Below are 23949 nucleotides of genomic sequence, written 5' to 3'. Positions count from 1 at the left end.
AAACAAGGAGAAAACTGCAAAGAGACTAGTAAAGTGAATTTACAGTGCTGTAAGTTCAACCTAAACATACTTCTCTGCTCTCTATTAACTGGAAGTCACATTCCAGCCATTATAACAGAGGCAGTGATAGACATTTCTGAAATGCTTCTTATAGTTTTAGGTTTGGTTTCTATATTACCAACATTATATAAATATTTATAATTTCACTCTGGCTTGTTTTACTATGTATGTAGTTCATTTCATGTATTGCACATTTTATTAGAGAGTGCAAAGGAAGGACTGTGTTGGAATCTGTGAGGACAATTAGGAGAGTGTATATCTAGATTTTGCAAAGTATTGTTTAGGATACTCTTAGATACAACCAATTGAAATCCAATTCAGATTTATTTAACCACGTAAAGGACTTAGTGGCTACAAAAAGAAGGCCCAGTAGTAGGAAGGCATCAAGATTTATTGACTCCATGACTCAAAACTATCAACATGTTCATTTCCACTTCTTCATTCTGCCTCCCATGGCACCAGCTTAATTCTAAAGCCCAGTTATCCATCATAGTCATAGAATACAACTGACAGTAACCTCTCGGGCTACTATGTACTTAACCAGGTAGATGAAAAGAGAAATTATGTAATTTGCTTCTGAAAGCCCTCACAGAAAAGCAAGGATGCTTATTTCCTAGAAGACTTCAGCAAATCATTTTAGTAAATCACTTGGTCAAATAAGTGTCTCATGTTCTTTCCTGAATCCAAAGGGTAGGATTCTGATGATTGTATTAAACTGGAACCATATGTATTACCTGTAGATTGAGTAAGTTTCTCTTAAAGTGTTTTACGTTATATGGAAGAGGTCTAGTTGTTCAAATGAAAATAGGGCAAGCCTCCAAGAAAATAGAAACAAGAAACAAAAAGCTGTGGCTATGGAAGAACCAATCACCACATCTATTACTATTTCACTCCATAGAGATTCCATATGCTTGTCTGATGGAGCAAGAGTAAAAATCTTCCCCTGTCTATAGACAATACTTACCTTTTCCAGTAAGAAGGATATTTTTAAAATATATCTGTGTGTATCTTTTCCTGAAGAGGCAGTATATAACATTCATTGGAGATTGAAAGAAATCTGTGGTCCCAAAATGTCAAGAATCATAGAAACTTATTTAAAGTTTTCATGTAAACTAGTTCTTGCATCTCTTCTACTGTTTCCCAAACTTACACCAGTATCACCAACACAAAAAACACTCTTTAGTCATCCCAGGCATTTACTGCCTCAGGTTCTTTGACCATATCATTTCCTATTCTACCTCTTCTGCCCAGTAAACCTTAACTCTGCCTTCAAGACTGACTTCAAGTTCAACAACTCTAGTGGAGTTTTCTTTGTTGATGTGTTTGAGAACAGAGTTGACCCAGCTCTTTATACTGTAAGTGCTCCATAATAATAAATACATATCCCACTGATCTAGTTCTCTTTGTTTGCATGTCCTACTCCTGAATTAGACCATGAACAATTTAAGCACAGGATTTGTGTATTCACTATTCACCTTTATATTAGCTGTTCTGAGTTGTTAAACCCTTGTTTAGAAACTACACGACCATTGGTAGGCTTTGTTTTCATTGAGGTGCCAATGGAGAATGTATAGGAGCGTTGCCATCTTGCATTATTATTGTTATTGACTTCAGACAATCTTGTCCCACTCTTTGGTTAGGACCTCAGTACCTGCAGGACAATTTGGTAAAGATAGATCTTTGAATAAATGATGTGAGTTCATTTAAGATCTTGGGAATTTATACATTATGCCCATAAATCTAGATAACAAATATGAATCTTAAAAGTTGACATTTATTAAGTGCTTTCTGTACGCTGGGCACTGTGCTAAGTGTTTTACAAAGATTATTGTATTTGCTCTCTACACAAACCTCAGGAGTTAAGTTCTACTGTTATTATTCCTGTTTTATCAATGAGGATGTTTAGGTTTACAGAGACTACATATTTCACCTACTGTCACATTAACTGTAACTAAAGGAGAAAGGATCTGAATTCAAGTCTCTCTAGCTACAATTAAGATCTTGAGGTCAGTTAAAGATCATGCATTAAGGTTCACTGTGTGTTATATATTTTATTATTAAATATTGTTTATCTCATAACAATCCTGCAATGTAAGAATCATTAAATTAATTTTAAATGTGGGGAATCTCAGGTTTAAAGGAGATATTAAATTTGTCAAAAGAGCACAATCTACAAATATTAGAGATACTCTTGAACAGTAAATATGCTTGACTCCTGATACATGTGGTAGGTTTTCAATCAAAATCCAGGAAGACAGTACAGGCTACATATAAGAAAGTGTGTGTGTGTGTGTGTGTGTGTGTGTGTGTGTGTGGAAAGCTAAGGATGTTGTGAAAGGAAGTCTCTGCCTTGACATTTATAACACTGCCAAGATGTCAAAATGTGGTTTTATAAAATCTTAGAATTGGAATGGCCATTTGAAGTCACCTAAGAAAGTAATGTGAGAAGATAAATACCAATGAAATAGTTAAATAGCAATTCAGTACAAGGCTAGAAAGACACCTATGGATGGAAGGTGATTAAATTTCTATTGATGTCATTTTTTTAAAGTGTATTTTATTATGTTGTTACAATAGTTCCAATTTTTTTCCCCTTTGCCCAGTACCCCCTTTCCCCCAGCAATCCCACCACCATTAGTTCATGTCCATGGGTCGTGCATATAAGTATTTTGGCTTGACCCTTTTCTATATTATTCTTCACTTCCCCCTGTTGATTTTGTACCAACCAGTTATGCTTCTTAATCCCTGAACCATTTCCCCATTTCTCTCTCTTCCCCCATCCAGCTGATAACCCTCCATATGATTCCCATACCTATGATTCTGTTCCTATTCTGGTTTGCATAGTTGGATTTTGTTTTTAGTTTTTAGATTCAGTTGTTAATAGTTGTGAGTTTGTTGTCATTTTAATGTTCATAGTTTTGATATTCTTTTTCTTAAATAAGTCCCTTTAACATTTCATATAATAATGGCTTGGTGATAATAAACTCTTTTAGCTTTACCTTGTCTGGGAAGCACTTCATCTGCCCTTCCACTCTAAATGATAGCTTTGCTGGATAGAGTAATCTTGGTTGTAGGTACTTACTTTTCATCACATTGAATATTTCTTGCCAGTTCTGTCTTTCCTGAAAAGTTTCTTTTGAGAAATCAGCTGGTAGTCTTATAAGCACCCCTTTGTAGGTAACTCTCTGCTTTTCTCTTGCTGCTTTTAAGATCCTTTTTTGATCTTTCGCCTTCGGTATTTTAATGATGATGTATCTTGATGTGGTCCTCCTTGGGTCCAGCTTGTTTGGGACTCTGTGCTTCCTGGACTTGTATGTCTATTTCCTTCACCAAATTTGGGAAGTTTTCCTTTGTTATTTTTTCACATAGGCTTTCAATTTCTTGCTCTGCCTCTTTTCCTTCTGGCACTCCTATGATTCAAATGTTGGAACATTTAAAGTTGCCCCAGAGGTTCCTAAGCCTCTCCTCATTTTTTTTCAATTCTTATTTCCTCATTTTGTTCTGGTCAACTGTTTTTTTCCTTATGTTCCAAATCATTGATTTGAACCCTGGTTTTCTTTCTTTCAACATTGGTTTCATGTGGATTTTCCTTTGTTTCACTTAGCATAGCCTTCATTTCTTTCCTTATGTATCTGCCATACTCAAGCATGTCTGTCAAGCCTGTGAGCATCTTTATCACCAGTGTTTTGAATTCTGCATCTCTTAGGCTATCTCCTTGTCTCTTAGTTCTCCCACTGGAACCTTCATTTGTTCCACCTTTTAGGCCATACTTCTCTGTCTCCTCATCTTGACAGGCTCCTGTATTTGTTTGCCTTTGTGTCTTAGGTACAGCTGTCGCTTCTGTTATGTTGTCAGGGGCAGAGCCTTAGGTATTCATCAGTACAGGGTGACCCATTTCACCACGTTGTGGTGCTATATGTGGGGGAGGGGTCAGAGGGAACAATGCCACTTGCCTAGCACTTGCCCACTTTCCGGGTACTTCTCCCACTTTTGTATGGGACTGGCACCTCTCTAGCTGTTGCTCTGGCCATCGTTCCCAGAGTGGGTGGGTCTATGGATCTTCTAGCACTGTGGGGGCCCTTTAAACAAGTAGACTCTGCTGAGAGACTGGAAGTTTCTTCCACAGCCCCAACCACTACTAGTATGCAGTCAGAAGCAATGAGGCTTGATTTTCCCTGGCACTGGGACCATGAGCTGCATGGTCTGGTCAGGAGCTGGAAACACTCCCCATGTGTCTTCCCCACTTTTTAAAATGTGTGTCTGCACTTTCTGCTGGCCTGCCACTGCCACAGCTGCTGCCAACACCACCATACCATGTCCTCTCTGCCCCTCCTACCTGTTTGGGTGAGTATGTATTTATATATATTTTAAGGCTTTATAAACCCTTTCCACTCCCTTATTAACCTTTTCCACACTTTTATAAACACTACTTTTATGTTCTTAAACATATTCTACACTCTTAAACCTACATAACTTTAACAACATACATATACTGTACTGCAAAATCCTGCGATACAGAAAAAAATTTGCGGTAAATAATTAAATATAATATTTTTTTTAATCCCACAATACAATGAGGCTGCAATAAGTGAACCACAATATAGAGAGGAACTACTGTATTTTTTCTTTATATCTTTGTTGGACTTCCATGCAGCTTGATTTTCTGGAACTTATGGTTGTCTCTAATTTTGAGGTAGTTGTATTCCTTCTTAACTGTGGAGGGAGACCCAGCGTGTCTGTCTAGGCCTCCATCTTGGCTGGTAGTCTAAATTTATATTGGATGAATAATTATAAATAGACACTTGGAGGAGGGGAATTTGGGTTTAAGCTTCATTTTAGTTGAAGAATCTACTCCTCTGAAAGTCTCTAAATGAACTTAATGCAATGTAATGTGGTAGTCAGTTCCTTTTGAGAGTTAACCCACTAGACTGTGAGTTACTTGAGGAAAGGTAAGAACTGTGTATTATTGTAGTTTTGTTCACAATACTTGACCCAGTTGATGGTACAGTACTTGGTAGGGACTTAGTAAAATTTATTATATGAATCCATCATTACTCCAATTATGGGAGCCTGGTCAGGAAAATGATCACAGAAGAAACACTTTTTGAAGGGAAGGTTTTTAGTAGGTTAAGATGTAGAAAGGTGTTTCAGGAGAGTGAAATGACTTGAGCCACTTTATAGTGTCATTTGAGAATCACAGTGAATGCTCTCTGCTCTCATCACCTTGAGTCCATGGGTAGTGGGTAGCCCTCATATCTTGGAATGGCCTTACAGGTAGGAGACAGGCATCAGAGGATATCACAGGTGAAAGGGAGAACCTTAGATTCTCAAAGGTCTCATCACAGCTCCAGGATTGCTATAAGACACTCTGAACAATACCCTACAAAAATAATCAAGATTTGTGCTCTTTTCTGGGCTAATCATTACTCTGTGATGTGATCCTGGACAAGTCATTTAACTTCTATGAGTTTCAACTTAGATAATAGTCAAATAGGCATTATTATACAGTTTAAGATATTTGGCCTTAACCTTAAATGATCAAATTCTACTCTGTTTCCTCATATACTTTGTTCTTGCTCCCTGGTCCATGAGGCCACTTTAAGACAAATGTCTCTTTCCACATCAGCTGAAACTATGGCCTGACATCCCCGTGTTGTATTCAACCCTGATGATGCAGCCTGCTCACATGTGAATCACAGGATCCCCTCTGGCATTTAGCAGGCATAATCAAACTAATTCACCCCTTATGTCCTTGCACCCATCCTGTATTCTCCTTTCTTCTTAAGAGCAGGATATAGCTCTAAAATGGATGGCAGCCCCAAATTAGCCAGCTGTGTTGATGAAAACAAAAAAAAAGTAAATCCAAAGACAATCCTTAGAAGAGACTTCACAAAGAAAATGAAGTCTCTTGTGTCTGTGCTCCTCTCACCACAGTTTCCACTATCTTTGTACCTTGAACAATCTGGAGCTCATTTTGTCTTTGTCCTATATCCAAGTCCCTATGCATTGGGGTGAGTAGCATGGGAAAAGGAGCTGGGGAGAGAGGTACACTTCTTCTGAAGATTGAAATGTGTTACCAAAAATGTCATTGCATTGCTGGTGAGATAAAATAATTAAAATATGTGTGATATCAATTTGAAAAGTGCTATACAGAAAGCTAAGTGTCAGAACTAGATGATCTTATTGATATAGGGATTTTTACATTAAAGAGTTATTCCTAAATAAAAAATAAACAAAACATATTTAAATGTGTTTCTCCCTAGGAGCTATACTACTCATTCTGAGAAAAGAAAATAAACCATTTTAAAAAATAAAGAAAATAAACAAACAAGAAAAAAGATCCCAGAAAATCATAAATAAATACACAGAGGCTACTAAACATGGATTAGATCACAGTTGTGACTTTAACATACATCTTAATAAAGAGAGTATATTACTTTTTATTTTCACAGGCAGAAGTTTGTTTCAATGTTTGCCCAAGTGGATTGCTATACTTGTTTGAATGTGATTTCCATTTAATTTTATATTAAAATTAAAGGAAGTGAAAAGGTCAGATGTATTCAGAAAATTGTGATCTATCCTTGGGAAAAATATAATTCAGCATATGTGATTTTAATCAACTTTCATTCATTCTTAAAGTACACACAAAGTTTAGTTTGATGTCCATGGGAAATGGAAATGGTGACTTGTTTTACAGGCACAATAAATATACCTGAATCTAAAGTCCTCTAGATAATATTGTTTAATAAAATATATTTGTCTGGTTCCATAAAATGGAAATGTTTGAATTAGAAGTGCTGCTTGCTCAGATGATAGGTTAATAAGAGCATTTTCAATTCACAGTCTTCATTATTTATAATGCCAAGAGGGAAATTGACTTGAACACACTATCTGGGCTGTGAATCAGAGTAGTTATGTAATGTCTAGGGAGCATCCATAATGGGAAAACCTGACAGTGGGAGATCCCAAAGAAGAGATTTGGGCCTTTTCGCTGCTGCTGTCCCAGAATAGGGCTACACCACACGCTTTTCCAGGTTTTAAGCTAGATCCCCACATAGTGCTAGAAACTATGACAGCACCAGAGCAAGGCTTTGTCCTTTTATGGCGTGATGACCGTTAGGAATAGGATTTCAATCAGAATAATCTGAGAAATTCATTCCCATAAATGCAAAACAGATAAAGATGAAATCGGCACTGGAACTTAAATAATGCTGGTGCTAGATAAGCAAGTGACAAAGGATTAAAGATGAAGAGGATGGGTGTGGCCTGGAATAGTATATGAAGGATTAAGAGAAGAATTGGTCCTTAGCTTGAATTGTAGTGTGAGAGTAGGATTTGAACAGGCTGACAGAGTTGGAATGATCTTGGGCGAAGTAGAGAGGCGGGGTTTAGGATGCTGTGTGGTGGAGCTGCGCAGATACTAGCTGAAAATGCTACAGGCAGTGTTTGTGTATTTGTTGGAAAGCTGGACCTGAATATATAACCCAAACAAATAATATTTATCTCAAAGTAAGATGTTGACTGATTTCAACTATTTGCAGGGTCTTTATGACTAAAATTTTGGAATATTATCATTGGTGTCCCTCGGTAAGTGGTAACATTCTTTTGTAAACTAAAAGCTCTCATTTCTCTTCTAGGCTAGTGTGTGAGTGTAGATGATGAATTTCAAACATATAATATTCCTGAAAGATAAAGAGTTGTAGTTGAAAAAAAGAGGGATGTTATATACTGAATTGTGCCCCCCAAATCCATTATGTTGAAGCCCTGATCCTCTGAAGTGACTATATTTGGTGAAAGGACCTTTAGGAGGTAATTAAGGGTGAATGAGCTCATAGGACTGGTTTCCTTATAAGAGATACCAGACTAACCTCCTATAGACCCTAACATCTTAACTGTCAGTGAAACTTCTAGGTCACTGTAAGAGGCGGTTATAGGACATAGTTCACAATTTGGTTTAGAAATATACAAGCCTATTTAGTGGAATGTGTCTATTGGAGGGTGTGACGTTGAAGGGGCTAAACTGTGAAGAGAGACAATAGGACTTTGTATTAGTCCCTAAGGCTGCAGTAACTAATTACCACAAACTGATGGCTTAAGATAACAGAAATTTATTCCCTTGCAGTTCCAAAGGCCAGAATTTCAAAATCAAGTTGTTGGCAGTGTTGGTTTCTTCTGAAGATTCTGAGATAAAATGCATTTTATGTCTCTTCTCTACCTTCTGGTAGCTGTCAGTAATCCTTGGCATTCTTTGGCTTGCAGACACATCATTCGAACCTCTGCTTCCATTTTGACATGGCCTCACCCTCTGGGTCTCTGGGTCTTTTTCCCTTTTTCTGTTTCTGTCTCTGTCTCTTATTAGGACACTCATCATTAGATTTAAGTCCCATTCTCAATTCAGGATGATACCAACTTGAGGTCCTTAACCTACTTACATCTGCAAAGACACTTTCCCAATCAGCTCAAATTCACAGATATAATGAGGGTTAGGACTTAGATACATCTTTTTGGGTTCACTCTTCAATGCACTGTAGACTTTGTGGAGAAAATTATGAGTATAACTCCAGGTGGTGGAAGCACAGAGTTTCTGTGCTTGATATTCTGGCAAGGAGAAGACTGTGGTTTAAAGCAGTGGGCTTCCAATTTGGAAGAGGTCAGAATATCTTGGAACTTCTATTTATAATTTTGTTCATCTAAGGAAATGACAAGGGAATGAAGATTTCCTAATATTGAGCACATAGTTTGACACTGAGACTTTCACTGGATCTGCTGATTACAGAGCCAGGCACATGTCATGATACAAGAAGCATCTTGAGTGGGAAAGGGGTTCCATGCTGATGAGGGGCTGACAATCATGCCTATTTCTCCACTTGCTCTCTATGTATTATAACCCATCACTGTTGGCATGGGCCTCATTAAGTGGAATTATGTGTATTTTCTACTTTTAATGAAGGTGACCCTCACCAAATGAACAAATACCTTGAAATATTGTTACAACTTGAAGATAATACTAATAATGAGTGGTAGAGAATAGATAGGAAGAGATGACACTTTTGTTGTTAGCATGGGCTCTTATCAGACCAAAGCTAAGGCCAAATTATAGTAATCTAATAAGATCTTAAAAGAATTTAGCTACAAAATTCTAAATTATTAGCGATGAACTATTTGTATTATGAATTTATATCCAGATATTAGTTTTGATCTTCATCTTAGGTCTATGATGTGTCTTGGGACAATAGTTATTTAAATGTATATATTTTAGAAATGTGAGCTCAAGTGTGTTTTATTGTTAAGAGAACACAATCGATAAAGTTTGGGGGCACTTGTTTAATAGAAATAATTGTACTATGTGGAATCCAATAGCCCTGCTTAAAAACTTCTCTGATAAAGATTGGATCATGAGAGCCTGACTGGCCTGTTGGATAGCTAGTTAACAGAATCATGGGCCAGCAGCCCCGGGTAGGTTCAGAATTATGTGTCCAGCTTAATGTGTTGTTCTGTTGCCCAACATCAATCAAGCAGAGCAAAGCCAGAGTAATGGCCCCACAGACTCTATTCCTGTGACAATTCACTATCTCTATCTCCCAAATTCCTCTGCCATCCCTACCACTGGCACTTACTAAAGAACACAATGGGCATAGAAGACTGAACACCCTGCTCTCCATGGAGGCAGGTTTCTCAGAGGACAATACCTGTAGTTTGATTGCAGTTATGGTTCAGTTGTACATAATTGCAGTGAAAGAATGGAGGAAGAAAGCAAAGGCAAAGAACATGGAAAAACAAGAATTCGAGTTAATGCTTTATGGACTGAGAATGCCTAGCAGTATTCCTCTCTAAGTCATTTAGTCAGCGAATATTTACTCAGTGAACTTGAAGTGATGGTCCAAGGAGAATGCACATGAAAATAAGGCAGTGTGGTTTCCCAAGCCTCATGGAGTTCATCATCAATATCTATGTAGTTCTTTCTATCCTCTCACCTTTGCTTTTGTATTGGTCCAGACATGTTTGCCCCTAGATTTGTTTCTTTCTCCTGCTCTACCATTCCCGTTATCACAAAAAGCCTTCTCTTCAGACTGTTTCCCAGACACCTTTGTCAGCAGCTCTACTACTGGGTTCAACCCAGGAGAGGCATTGTTGGGAGCCTGGAAGGCCCAGCGAAGGGAGAAACCAGGGCACTTTCTCCCTCAGGGGCAGCTCAGCTAGCTGCTTAACATGGCCTCTTTCCTTTTTAGTTTGTCAACTGCTTAATTACTTGTGTAAACAATGTTCTACCTTAAATTCTCTCTTTTTTATGTGCAAGGACTAGTTTCTATTTCCCTGGTTGGACACTAACATACCTTTTAAATTAAAAGTAAATAGGTGATCATTACTGAAATATTATATGTTACCACCTAGTTGCATGGTGCTTTGCCATGCTTATAATTTTATTTTCAGCCAAGATATTTTCTATACACTTTCCCACTTTGCCTTAAGACATTGCCAAGAACTAATTTCATTTTTGATATCTTAAAGAAATACCATGAGAAAATAAATAAAGTTGATTGATAAAGCAGAACCCAAATTTATAATTGGTGAATTGCACATCAATTTATATGATGGAGAAAGTTCCTAATAACATTTTCCCCCTTATTTCCTCTTTGCAGAGAGATCCCTGAAAGCCCATTATCTTTAATAGAAAATTTTTATTTATTATCTTTTAAAGCTTTGGAAGGATAAGAGCTTTGAGGGGAAATTGAGAAGATGAGATTAGAAAAGGATTTCATGCAAGAAAAGAAAGATATATAAAGTAAACCATAGAATGGCCTTTGCATATGCAAATGAAGCATTTGACCTATTTTCAGGAGGCCACATTCTCTTGAGCTTTCCCAGTAATGAGAAAGGTTATATTGATAAATTTATTCTCTGTCCCCAAATCTGCCCTTTGGTTTGCAGTAAGAATACAAAGAGAGCACTAAAGTGTGGGGAGTGGTAAAAACAGGAGTTGGAAAACTACTATGGCCTGTGGGCCAAATCTAGACCACAGCCAGTGTTTTGTAAATAAAGTTTTATTAGCACATATTCACAGTCATTCATTTGTTTTATTCGTCTGTATTGCTTTCCTGCTACAAAGGCAGAGTTAAGTGGGGACTGCAAAGCCAAAAATGCTTACTATCTGTCCCTTTATGGAAAAAAGTTTACTGACCTCTGCTGTACAATAAGTTGCTTGTTTTTATAAGGTCATTTGGTCCTCTATCTTTTCATATAAAGCATTTGTGGAGTATCTATTATGTACCAGATGCCATGCTAGATGCTGTGCAAAATAAAAGTCCTTGTAGTTAAGGAATTCATCAGGTAGTAGGAGAACGATGACACCTGTACCCAAAGGTAAGACAAGGGAGAAAAGGGCCGTTAGCAGAGACAGGACTGTTCCAGCAGAGAAAGAGATTGCTTCCAATTAAGATGGAGGCCAAATGCCAGGGATAAAAACTTTACTTTCTTTTCAAACTGGGAAGACACAGGCCTTTTGGGTATATAGAGAGAATAAAGAACTGGACACTGATAGTTGTGTTTTAAGTTCAGCTTGTTGAACCGTAAATACTTCCAGGAAAGCAGAATAACAGAAATATTAAAATAAAGGGAAAATAATTTTGGATTTCCATCAATTCATTAATATATCCACTCTTTAATACTTGAGTTCCCTCTCTTCCAGGTACTGTACTGTGGGCTGAAAATAGACAATAAACAAGGCAGAAACGGCCTCTGCTCCCAGGGAGCTTAGATTTTAGTGGGTAGGTATTATGTACACCCTCAGTTCGGCAAACTGGTAAGAATTTCCATACAAATCCAGCAGAAGCTTTAGGAGGATCTTCAAACCCAGGCACAAGGAGAATACACAATATCACCAATGATTCAGGAGAGCTGAGAGTTGGAGAATGTGGGTTCAGGGTTCAGACCTGCATAGCATTGCATCAGGTTGCCCTTATCAACTCTGTAACTTCAGGGAAATTACTGAATACTTCTGTGTCTCAGATTCCTCATATTTAAAGTGTGGATAATAATAAAATCTATTGTAAGATTGTTATAAGGGTTAAATGAAGGCATGTTTGAAAAATGCTTAGAACCATGGGTGCTGGCACATAATAGTGCTATGTGGAGTTTATTAATATAAGAATCAACCTGACACTTTATTTTTACTCTGAAACTGCCAACATTTTGTTTTGTTTTTTAAATCTTTTGGTATATCTTTGATGTGATGAGTAAACAAGTCTGAGAAAAGAGAAATGTTTTGTTCTTTTATTTTAAATAAAAGTACTTGAAGGTTAGAAAGTCAAGCTAACATGAAGTTATAATTTAATTAGCATGCTATGCTTTCTCTACTTCATTTGGAATAATTCACACCACATATGCAGGGCTGCTGCTTTCAAAGTCCCAAAGTATTTTCTTTGGAAATACACAATTTTTCATTGAATAATGAAGAATACAAAACCAAATTATAATCATCATCATAATCTAATATTCACTGAATGGCTACTATATACCAGTCATGCAAGCTAGTCTATTATATTTATTAACTCTTTTTATTTCTCATAGAAGTTTCATAAAGTTAATGTTTGTATCCTCGTTTTTCAAATGAAAAAGCTCAGAGTGGGCAGAGAGCTGAGGTGATATTCCCAAGTCACAGGTGAAGCATGAGACAGTGGGGTTCCTTCTTGGGAAAACTTGATGCCACTGTACATGATCTTTCCTCCCTGTTATGTGATATGGTCTCAGGATACATGAACTGAAAAGTTAACATTTAGAACATCTAATATATCTTTCTTTAAACAACAAGGTGTTAGTAAGCCAAATTATATTTTTAACTCTATCAGTCATAAAAGCATTCCATATTTACAATAGTAATTTTTTTAATTTAGTAAAGTAAGGAGGAGATATATATCAACCCTAATACCACCCAGCAGAAATATCTGTTATTAATATATTTTTAAAAATTTCATCCTCACTCAAGAACATGCTCACTGACTTTCAAGGAAGAGAAAGGGAGGAAGAGAGAAAGGGAGAGAAATATTGATGTGAGACAGAAACATTGATCAGCTGCCTCTCATATGTCCCAACCAGGGACCGAACCTGCAATGTAGGTATGTGCCCTGACTGGGAATAAACCTGCAACCTTTTGGCTTATGGGATGATGCTCCAACCATCTGAGCCACACTGGCCAGGGACATTATTAACATTTTTGTTTTGTTTTTTAACATATAACGTTAACCTTCTTTCTCTGTTTTTTTTTATACATACACATATGCACAATTTACATGGTTTCTTAATTCAGATTTTTTATCAGACATGTTATGAAAAGTTTTATGTGTCACTTATTTTTTCAAAAGCATCTTAATATCTTCATAGTATATAGTTGCATGTCTATAGTACAATAACATTTAACCACATACTTTAAATGCTTTCAATTTTTTACAGTTATAAATAATTTTGTAGCCCTGACTGGGGTGGCTCAGTTGGTTGGGCATTGTCTTACAGGGCAAAAAGTTGCTGGTTCAATTCCCTGTCAGGGCAGCACATGCCTGGGTTGCAGGTTTGGTTCCAGTTGGGGAATATATGAGAGGTAACCAATACATGTTTCTCTCTCACATCGATATTTCTCTCCCTCTTTCTCTCCCTCTCTCCCTCTCCCACCCTCTCTCTAAAAATAAATACATAAAATTTTCAAAATAAAAAAAATAAGTTTGTAATGAAATTTTAATGTAGCCTTACACCTTCTGATTACTTATTTACAATAAATTCTTATAAGTAGAATACCTGGGTTAAAGGGTAAAATTATTTTAGGACTGTTGTTATGTATAGAAAAGTTGTTTTTCATAAACCACAATAAAGTCAATGCTAATCATTTAATGCTTATCCATATAGAAACAACTATATAGTTTTCCCACCTTAATCATCAGGAACTATATTAATTTTTAGGTTATACCTGGCACAGGAATGAACAATATAAAAATACCTAAGATGGCATGTTACCACCTGCCAAAAATGTGTAACCTCAAAGAGAATCATTCAAACAATTTTCTCTTCACTCTATATTTGTTGAGTGCCCACCATTTTTAGAAAGAAAATAGTAAGGCTAGGTGCTAATGGTAAACATTATAGGTCTTGTGTGTGCTTTTGAGTGTGTGTGTGCCTCTGAGCGTGTGTCTGTGTGTATTTGAGTGTGTGCATTTCTGAGTGTGTGTGTTTCCGTGTGTGTGGGGGGGAGGGGGGAGGTTGGTGATGTGGAACATTCCCAGGAATTTTCTAAAATCTATGGATATGATGAGCATTCTGAGCGTAATGGTATCCTCAGTAGTATAGCAGTAGCTAGTTTTTCTGGGGAAAAGAATCCACTTCCTAAAATATAAAGAAACAAATTTTAAGGCAATATTTCACAACTCTATACTTGACTAAGTTAATATTTATATTTAGGAAATAGATAATTAAGTTCTAGATCATGTAATACTGTTACCCTAGTCAGAGCTGATGATAGCAGAAATGGACCTTTAACTTCATGACTCCCCATAGCAGTTACGTAGGGAAGCAGAGAAGACCAGGAAGTACTGAGTAAGTCAGTTGTGTTGATGGTTGAGCAACACAGAAAAGCCAGAAGAATGCCCACAAGAAGAAAGTGATGAATCTTCTTCACCCAGAGGCCTTGCCTGACAACTTAAAAACTCTTGAATTATGTACTAGTTTCTGTAGAGCTCAGGCATATTTGGATATTGATTCTTTTCTTGAAGATTTTTAAGGTTTTCTCTGTGTTTCCTTGAGACCCAGATTATGGTGAACCTTTATTATTTGGAAATGGTATTATTGCCATTATTTGATGTAATCTGAGTAAGCCTTTATTTATTTTTTACAAGTAAACTAATAGAGCAAATTAAATTTGAATTATTTTTGAAATATTAAGCTTTCCCATACTTAAATTGTCATCATTAATAATTAGGAAGACAGGAAAAAGAGACAAACTAACAGAAATACAGAAACTAAAAATGAAGAAGAAAAAATTATTTATCTTATTCCATGATGGTAACAGTCTCTCTAGAAAGATAAAATCACTTGTAAAAGTCCTTTTCAATTTAAAATTATAAATGTAGTAATATTATTGTATGTCCCCTAGTCTCTACCTATCTGAGCTTCTGAATGGAAAATTCTCACTAATTCAATTTGTATTGATATAAATAATCTTTCATGACCTTTATTTTTGAATTATGTATAATCTTTTAATGGCCAACTTCTCAGTGGGAGGAAAATTAATGCTTTATTCATTGAAAAGGGTCAAAAAAGACCTTTTCTCTTTGATAGAAAGTAAAAAATATTCAATACTGGCATCCTTAAGACATTCTTCCCACATTTTATTGAAATAACTTTGAATGTCTCATGAAAGGCAAATATTTTATTCTGCCAGCAAAAATTCTTAAGACCTTTAACTATTAAGAATCTGAAAAATGTTAGAACCTAGGTATCACTGACTTTATATTGAAGCTCCTAGTATGAAGAATGCATGTTAAAAATGAAAATGAAAACTGATTATTATGGTTAACAATTGCTTTGCTCTAATGTAACTGATCAGAATTTTTAGTTAATTTAGTATATTACTTTATTCTGGTACAAAATCAGAACAAATACACATTCACACAAACACACACAAACAAATAAGGCTAGTATATTAATTAATGGATGATTATTAATATATATATATATATATAAGTTCTCAATACACACAATGAATTTAAGAGGATACTCTGTTGTATAGTATGATTATGAAAATGGTAAAATTAGAAATAACTCAAGATGCTACTGGATTACCAAATAAGTGGTGTAGATGTCTGATTTTCATACTGGACTGGAGGTACACTATACTAATAGTAGCAAAATTCTTAATAAAATTTATTGTCTTAAAAAAAAAGCACTTATGACTCTAATGAAAATTTTATTCTAGCACTCAGTTGACCTCCAAAATGTTTAAGAAAAGAAGTTAGAGTTACAACTTGCTTGCTTAGAATTACATACAAAGTGTGTTTGACATAAGGACCAATGTTTTAGTTATTTGTGACTTGGTGAAAGAAGTTTGTTGTTTTTGGTATAAAAAGTAAGTATAGTTAAATATAAGATATGGAACTAGTATGTGTCCTGGTGACACCTTGGGTCATCTATTCCTTAACTTACCACATCTAAACTCCAAATCAATAGTTGTGAGATCCCAGGTTGTCTTTTCTCATCCAATTCTATGTCTACACTGAACTACAAAGGGAATGGGACTTAGTAAAAGACGCAAGATAGTACTAGAAGGAATATGGACCACATGTCAGTTATACAGCAACTTCAGGTGACTTGGAAATCCCCCCTGAGCATCCTGGTTAAGCAATGTTTTACTGTGTAATAATAAAATCATATTCTTGGTTTGTCCTAAGCTGGTTTATCATTGTTATTCAAAAATAATGTGCAAAGTGGATAATTTATAAGGTCTCTAAAATCATAATATTTTATAAGTGTAAAAATACATACTGGAGAAATGGTGATAATTAAAATTATTAATTCTATTTTACAGGTGACCCAATATATTGAAGAAACTTGCCTAACATAATAACTGCCTTATTTATTCAGATATAAGACATGCACACATTTAAAAACACAACAACTACCACCTGTCAGCTGAGAAACAGAGATGAGAGCTGGGACAAAGCCATTGCTTCCTAGTCTTGGGTGAATACTCTGTGCATGGAGGCCTCATCAGTCATCAACACATTGATTTTTCCTGGTAGCACCACAAACAATTGTACATTAACATATTTTTATATTCTTAATTTTCCATTAAGCTTCTTTTCAAAATTTTCATTAGAAGACTACCTTGCAATGAAAAGTTGCTGCATACAAAGTAGACAACCTGCCACATGCTGGGCAAAGCAGTTAAGGAAGTAGAAAGTGCTTGATCATTCAGAGGAAGTCTAAGAATTCTCAAATGTAATTTTGTGATTGATCCACGGATCATCAAAAGCTATTGCTTAGGCATAGAATATCATGTGTCAAAAGCATCTTTCTAGTATTCTAGAAAAGCTAACTTAATTTTTAAAAATATATTTTATTGATTATGCTATTATAGTTGTCCAGTTTTCTTCCTTTGCCCCTCTTCACCCAGTACTCCTATTCCCTCCAGCCATCACCCTTTAGTTCATGTCCATGGGTCATGCATATAAGTTCATTGGCTACTTCATTTCCTGTACTGTTCTTAACATCCTCCTGTCTATTCTGTTCTGTAGCTACCAATTTGTACTTCTTAATCCCTGCACCTTTTCCCCCCATTCTCCCCCCTTCACTCTCCCAACTGATAACCCTTCAAATGATCCTATATCTATGACTCTGTTCCTGTCATGCTTGTTTGCTTTTTAGATTCAATCATTGATAATTGTGAATTTATTGACATTTTAATATTCATATCTTGTTTTTTTCTTATATAATTCTCTTTAACATATTTTATGATAATGGCTTGGTGATGATGAACTCCTTTAGCTTTACCTTGTCTGAGAAGCGCTTTATCTACCCTTCAGTTCTAAATGATAGTCTTGCTGGATAGAGTAATCTAGATTGTAATGTGATTTTTGAAATATATAACTCAATCAAAGAAAAATAAATAATAAAATGTGAGTTTAAGCAAATAACAAATAAAGATGAAACTGTTATTGTTCAATGATACCATCATTTCTAAAGAGACTGTAAGAGTTAAAATTCTGAATTTGGAGAATGAAAAGCAGTTCTCTCCGAAGTTTTACAAACCCATGGATAACAAAATCATTTGTAAGACTTGTTAGATTACACATGCAGAGAGGTTTTAGAAAATTAAATGTTGTTATTGAAAACAAAAGTGGTATCCTGTTTAATGAATGTTATAATTATTTAGATTTTAAAAAGTGTCTCTCCCAAATCTGTTATTAAAATTATGGTGAATTTTACATTACATGGTAATTTAGAATTAAAGAAAATAGTATGGATGATAAAGATAGAACTGAAAATTCAGGGCTCCGAATTTCAAATCCAGTAAACTAAAGACTCATATCTATTTGTTTTGTTGCTGTCTTTTCAAAAATCCTTAAGTGAATATCTTAAATATCTGATGAGACATATTGTAAAAGACCATTGCTAATGCTTTCAAGAAAGTTTTAATATTGTTTAGCCAAATTTGTTACTATTAGCAAGAGCTTAAGAAATCATCAATCTCTTTCCCTGCTTCTGGAAAGGCTTGCATCATCACAGAATAGATCATTACCTAAAATCTAAGGAGTACATAGTTCCACGTAAAAATTAAAGCCAAGGGTTTTCAAATATTAATTCATGAATTAAAATGCTAACATCATTTTCTGATTTTCCTTTTTTCATTCACAATATATGCATCTTCATTCCTATATGGTTCATTATGGCAGCTGACAGCCACATGTGGCTGTTTACATTTATATTAAATGAAAGTAAAACTTCAGGTCCTGTATTGCACCAGCTGCATTTAAAGTTCTCAATAGTCACACATGGTTGGAGGCTGCTGTGTTAGACAGATATAGACGTTTCCATCATATCAGAAGATTCTTCTGGACAGTGCTGCAGTTTAGTTAAAAGGATAATCTATTCAAGGATTCTTGGACGCTGTTTAAAATGAACATTGAAGAAAACGATCTTGCCTCAGGTTGTAATCAGGAGATGTAGACATTGGCATGTTAAATTTGTAAAGTGAGCTAGTCATAAAACTTTATAGCTGTAAGAACTCTAGGAGGTTACTTAATATAATGCCTCTTATTTTACTGTTTTGGAAACTGAGGTGTAGAGAGGTTAAGTGTTTTGTGTAATGTTGCCTAAGATTTTGTGACAGACTTTAATCATCAGTATTGGTAGTGACACACATTTACAAATTTTGAAATAAGGATATAAAATAAATTCTTGTACTGAAACTAGATAGAGAGAGTTTCCACTGGAGCAGATCCAACCTGGCTAATGTGTCTCAAGAAACCAAATTCGAAGTTCCAATCTGAGAACTGTTCACTTATTTTTTTCATCCAGTTTCTCTAACTATTTAAGTTTTTGGTTGACTCAGCCAGGAATATTCTCTAAGCATACCTTCAGATACATTTTTCAGCATTAGCAAAACATTTAACTTTTGTGAGCTATCTATTTAGCTAGATTTGTGATTGGTTTAGGGTTGAGGATCTACAGAGTAGAAGGTACAGAGAGAAGAGGCTACTAAGTTCCAGCCTAGATGTTGTTCCTATACTTTTCCTTATTCCACTTGATACTGAGGTACCAGGCGATTTTGCATTTAAATCTCATGTTGACATTTACTAGCACAGTGACTCAGTCCATTTCAGCTTCTATAACAAAATACTATAGGCTGCATGGCTTATAAACAACAAAATAAGGATGGCATCCCCTAGAAACTCAGTAATTCTTTTTAAAGTAGTTAATTCTACAGTATTTGGAAGAACTGAGGATAAATCAAACAAGTTATTTTTCTAAAACTAATGACAATTAAAGTTTTGGGGTTAAGATAACATTAGAGTTTTCTGAAATTTTTAATTAGTCTTCTCCAATTTCCAGCATCCATTACAAATAGTGCATGGAGCTCACATACTAGTAGCAAGAGGCCATCAGGAAGGTACTTCTATTGTAGAGAGTACTGATGCCACCCCTACCTGATGCTCCTCTACTTCCTGGATACAAGAAATGGAACATTTCTCATACCTTAACTCAAGAGCATATTACTAGCTCTGGTCAATGAATTCACATATCATTTCTGAGCAGGGGCCATGGCTAGATGTGGCAGCCCATCGGCTCTCTTCACTTAGTGCACTGATTCTAAAAGGAACATAATGAGATGATGAAGCCACAGAGAGGAAACTGCAAAGGTATCTAAAATTATGCCTTAGAAAAGAACTGCCTGGTGACTGCCCAAGTTGTGGCAGAGTTTATATAAGCAAAAAACAGTTTTCAAAGCTAAGCCACGGTGATGTTGGGTTAATATGTTATGCATATTTCCCATTCTCTTCTGACTATGCTAATTCCCAATGTCTTGATGAAGAAGTCACTCTTTTTACCTGTTTGACATCCTCATATATATAATGGAGGAAGTTAGACCAGATGGCCTCCAATGATTCTTCTAGGGTGTACATTCATTCTATAATTCTTCTCTAATGCCTGTCCTACTATCTTGCAGATTTACTGGGAAGGTGCTTTGAAAAGTAACAAAAGCATTACCACTACATTCTTATAAACAAAGATATTGCTGTCAAAACCGACAGCCTCCAAAAAAGATCTTGCTATTTCTGAATTAAGCATTTAGAGTGACGTTTATTTTAATTTTTAATTCAGCTGTGTGAAAGTTTATTTCCTTTATAATGGGAAGATTTGAAAGGCTTTTTCCCCTTCTTTTGCCAGTATTTGAGAATACAATTTTGAGAGTGCAGAGAACCATAAATGACTGAGCAAGTCTGTTAGCTTTGCTATGGCTTTTCTCTCCTTGTTTTTCTCTGTCACCCACTTGTGAATATTTCCTTTAGTGTCTTTTGCCAGTACTCTGAATCTACAGGTCAGCCCTACCCAAAAGTGTCTGTATGAGAAAGTCACTGTCTTAACTTGAAGAAGGATGCTTATATTATAAGGCACAAATATGGTTATAATAGGGGAGAATCTACTAACTCCTTCACAAACAGTGCACGTCAAGTCCAGAGACAGAGTAAAATCAAAATATTGCCTTGGAAATCCAGTCACTCTAAGCTTCAGAACAGTAGTGGGATGATGAGAATATCCAATGATTTGCATCCAGAACAACTCAAGCCTTCACTTATGAATCTGTCCCTTTCTAACTGTGTGACATTTGGCAAATTACATGACCTCTAAACCTGAGCTCTCTCCCGTATAAAATGGGTTAATAGCAACTACCTTACAGTATAATTGAGAAAGTAAAATAAGACAACTTACGTAAAGTACCTAAAATAATGCATGGTTTTATAAGTAGCTACAGATGCTGTAGGGAAGGCATAGGGAAAGTAAGGGAAGACTGCAGGTGGTACTGCTCAAAGGAAAAGGCCTAAGTAGAGTCAAGAGTAGGAGTGAGGATATTATTAACAGCCTGAACACAAAGAGGAGGAGCCAACAAGAAAACTCATAATTTGCCTTGGACTGACATAACCCTATTTTTATCAAAAATGATAAATTAAAATCTTTACATTAGCATGATGCTTTTCCCAATTGAGTTTTAAGGAGAGGAGATAAAGGAATATGAAGTGTGGAAAGAATATCATCTAATTTTAAGGATAAGCCCTAAGGAATTTGAAAAATTTTCAGTCATTTAACCAGTAAGTATCCAAACAAACAGGAAAACTCAAGTCTTAAAACAACCAAATCAACAGACTATTCCTGCCTTTAAAACCTCTTCACTAAGCACCATGTCATATTGACCAGAAGGTGTACAGGACATTTCCTGACCTAAAGGGGATGAAAATCCAATGAAGAAGAATATCAAATAAACAACCAAATTGAGTCTAACACGATAAGTACATACTAAAATGGAGATAAACGAAGGTTGTGAGTGAAACTCAATGGGTGTCTAAATCAAGAAGGAAGTCTTTCTGTAGATATTTTGGGGAGGTGGGTGGGGGTCAGCAAGTCTGACTGGTGGAGATATTTTCCTACTTTTTCAGTTTTAAAGACTTGTTCAGGGTTTCTGACCATCAAACCTCCTAGCCACCATCATGAAAGTCATGAAGTATTGAGCAAAACCTTCAAGACAAACATCCATGCTTCTAAGTTCAGAATTCCTTTGGATCTTAATAGTTTTCAATTTCAAGAGAGCTTTGTTAAAACAAATTCTGGGCATAATTTTAACCTTATCAGCCAGAATCTCACTGGGAAACAGTAAGCCTTGCTGGAGCCTGGTGGTAGGGAATTAAACAGGTGCAAAGAATGGAATAGTGGTAGTTGGAGACATGGATAGTACCAAAGAAAACTGCATTGACCTCTCTTTGAGCAAGGGTGGACAAGGCTTCTGTCAGTCAGTTTAGTGAATCTTTGGTCCAGTTCAACTGGCTTCAAAATGTAAAAAGAGAAAAGTAAGAAGTCCATTATCTTAGTTCAAGTTAATTGAGAGGACTAAAGCACACCTCCCTATTTTTCTATTTGACAGCAATCCTGGTTGAAGGTTTGTGGCACAGTGTTAGGGTTGTTATTGGCCCCAGCTGAGAAGTGGAATCCAGTCTACTACTATTTATTCTTTTTTGTGTGCTTTCTTTCTTTGACTAACTTTCATTTGTTTAGTTCTCCATCCTCTCCAACAAGGAATTTACAAAGCCTTAGGAAGATAATTGCAAACTCACAATAAGCACTAGTTAATGACTTAATATGTCATGTCCAAATAGTTAATAACTAAACTCACAACGATAATGATAGAATTTAAATATTAGAAGCAACAGACTTTAGCCTATAAACAAATCCCTGTTCTATATATTTCTATAGAAAGGTAGGATTAACAAAAGTGATGAAACTGGACACTATAAGAGGATCATGGCAATGGGAGATGAAGACTTCAAGATGTCCTCTCTTTGTGCTTTGATAGGTAGCCCTACTGTTTACCTAATCACCAAGATGGAAGGCCAAGCTGTCTCTAACTCCCTTATCCACCTCATTGACCTCATTGTCCACATTGAGACTTGTACCATTTTTTTTCCAATTTTGATTCTTTCAATACTTCTTGAATCTATTTCCTACCTCTTTCTATACCACAGCTTTTGTTTTACACCAAGGTCTCTCCTGCTCATTTTAGCAAAAGATTCTGCAGTGGGATCTTACTGCCTCCAATCTCGCCCCCTTAGATCCATCTTCCCCATATTTTGCGGGATTCAAAGTCCATGTCTAATGATGCAACTGCTCCTTCAGTAGCTCATCTCCTATAGAAAAAAGTCTGAGCTCCTCTTCAAGGCAACTAAAGCCTTTGATGATAGGATGATGATGAAGATGAGAAAGATGGCTAACATTTCTTGCCATTACTATATGCCAGATACATACAGTGCACTACATGTTTTTATGTATATTACTTAACTTAATCTCTTAAGATATATATTCTTATGGAATAGATATTACTATTATTTTTTACAGAAGAAGAATCTACATTTGGGGTTTGTTTGCCTGGCTATTAAATGTTGGAGGGAAGATTTGATTCAAGGTCAGTTATTCCCTAGAGTATGTGCTAATAACTACTATATTATACTTCCTTACAACTACTAAACCAAATTGACAAATAAGAAGAAAGTATCCTTTTTATCTTTTAAGAGGTCCAGTATGTAACTGAACCAAAGTGATTTTAGAAAAAGTCCTACAATTCATTTAGAAAAAGCTAAACTAGCCAACCAGCTGGCCCAGATGAGCCAGTGATTCCTTAAGTCAATATTCAGGACCCCATGGCAAGCAGAAATAAGGAACAGTTCGTGCTTTTGAATACTGACTTTCTCAGCTTTTTATACAATTCACGCTTCTATGTGTTATAGAATGGCATTTTTAACCAAAAGCCACTGGGGAAGAAGCATTTTGCGTTTGACCAGGGGGCGCTGCCTTTCAGTCATGTTCTCTGTGTTCAATTGTATTTCTGTTTCATCACAATCTCTATTTTGTTTTGTACTAAAATATTTGTTTCTGTAACTATTGGAAAATTTTGCTTTGCTTTACTTCTGGCTCTAAATTATTTTTAGTCTCAACTACAGAAAAATAGAAAATAAATGTATTGAAACATATTTATGTCAGGAAAAGTGATGGAAATCATGGGGCATGGCAATAGCAATGCTTTGGCCTCAACTGGACACTTTTTCCATTGATGCAGATGACCTTTGCTTTGAATTATGAGGAAAA

This window comes from Furipterus horrens, unplaced genomic scaffold, assembly GCF_987537825.1.
Source record: "Furipterus horrens unplaced genomic scaffold, mFurHor1.1.pri manual_scaffold_1, whole genome shotgun sequence".
Taxonomy (NCBI): Eukaryota; Metazoa; Chordata; class Mammalia; order Chiroptera; family Furipteridae; genus Furipterus; species Furipterus horrens.
This window is presented reverse-complemented; position numbering follows the sequence as displayed.